Raw genomic sequence first — 2114 nt, 5'->3', positions numbered from 1 at the left:
AGGGACCACTAAGGTCTATATAAAGAGACTTCAGATACAGTATTAGGGACTACTAAGGTCTATATAAAGAGACTTCAGGGCTACACTCTTGACCTGCAACGACAGCCAATAGCAAGGGGAGAAACAGATTCAAAGCAGGGTTGTGACTCTGTAATTGGCCGTGGAAATACTTGTCTGATTCTGATTGGTTAAGCAGGAAGGGGACCGCCTCCACCAGCTGATAGGAGTTAGGGAGAGCGTTGATTAAGAGTGAAGTCCTCCTGGAAGTAGTTCCACTGAGACGCATGTCAATCAGGAGAGACGAGCTGCAGGTATGAGACAGTGACACACTGCGTGATGAAATCTACAGTTATTAGGAAAACAGCTGATTTAGGTTTCCTGGAAGAGTTCACGCTGAGCTCCATTAGACGAAGAGGAATATTTAATTTAACCCTCGCGTTGTCCTCGGGTCAAACTGACCCATTTCCACGTGTTTTAGGCTATATCAGAAATGTGGATTTCTTTCAACCAAATTACCCAAAAATGACACGGATGAAACAAGACAACATCCTTCAGGTAAATAAATGATTACCTTAATTGATATTTTGGGTGTTTTAATTAATCTTATAGCATTTGAAGTCTTTTTTTTATGGTTTCAAACCAGTATCCGGACTAAACTTTGACATCTACCCGTCGTTGATCCACTCAACATCCTCTGATCTCAACAATTAGTCAAATTAATTCATCATTCCTGCCTTTTTAACTAAAAAATGTACGTATAATTTGATATAATTGAGGTTTGTTGACCATGAATTCCAAGAATTAGTAGAAAACCTTTTATTAAACCAGCTCAGGTTTTTAAAAAGAGCGCCAAAAGCTGTAAAAAGTGACAAATAAATCAGAAAAAGCGCCAAAAACATCAGAAAAGTTAAAAAATACGAGTGTTCTCTGCGGGTGAGACGAGGACAGGGTGGATGAGTGTTGAGGATGAAGCTGGTGTCCCTCCTGTTGTCCCGGGTCAAATCTGACCCCTTTAATAAATCTCTAGGCTATATCTGAAATATGAGTTTCTTTTTAACCAAATTACCCAAAAAATGGATTCCTTCCAACGCTCTTTATAAATACAACTGATCACTTTCATTCCTCTGATCTTAACTATTAGTCCAAATAATTCATAATTTCTGCTTTTTTAACTCCTTAATATTAGGTATAATTCTATATAAATGAGAGTCATTGACCAGGAAGTCCAAAAAGTAGTAAAACCAGTAAGATGGTGGGAGTGTAAACTAAAAAAAAGTCTGAAAAAGGGACAAAATGTGACTTTTCTGTCAGTTTTTGACCTCTAACACACGGGTGCATGTTTCAAAACAATCCCGACGTACACACATGTTCATTTAATATGAATAGTGATTCCTTTAATCATCTTTTCTGTCCACACTGACTGCAAAGAGATCTGTTTAAGAGTTTCAGTCAGTGATGACAGGGACCAAAACCCGCTGTTTCTGCAGAAATGCCTTTTAAAGCTGACGTGAGCCCGGCCGTGAGACCCAGAATGAGAGATTAACAGGATTCTGCTAATTAAAAGGGAGCTGTAGACGAGCCACTCGTTCATTAACCTTTATGAATACGTAATCATACGAATAATAGGCTTCATTTTTAATCATCTGGTGTGACTCCAAGGGCAGCGGGAGGGGTTGTGGAATGAAGACTTTCTTCCCAACAACGTGACATGAATAGAGCTTTAACTACGGAGCCATAGACCGCTCTATAATCTACAGATCGAGCAGGTCTAGACCACTCTATAATCTACAGATAGAGCAGGTCTAGACCTCTCTATAATTTACAGATAGAGCAGGTCTAGACCGCTCTATAATCTACAGATAGAGCAGGTCTAGACCACTCTATAATTTACAGATAGAGCAGGTCTAGACCCCTCTATAATCTACAGATAGAGCAGGTCTAGACCTCTCTATAATTTACAGATAGAACAGGTCTAGACCTCTCTATAATTTACAGATAGAGCAGGTCTAGACCCCTCTATAATCTACAGAAAGAGAAGGTCTAGACCGCTCTATAATCTACAGAAAGAGCAGGTCTAGACCCCTCTATAATCTACAGATAGAGCAGGTCTAGAC

This window comes from Etheostoma cragini, chromosome 23 (genome assembly GCF_013103735.1).
Source record: "Etheostoma cragini isolate CJK2018 chromosome 23, CSU_Ecrag_1.0, whole genome shotgun sequence".
Lineage (NCBI taxonomy): Eukaryota > Metazoa > Chordata > Actinopteri > Perciformes > Percidae > Etheostoma > Etheostoma cragini.
The sequence above is the reverse complement of the archived record's forward strand: the minus strand, read 5'-3'. Positions refer to the sequence as shown.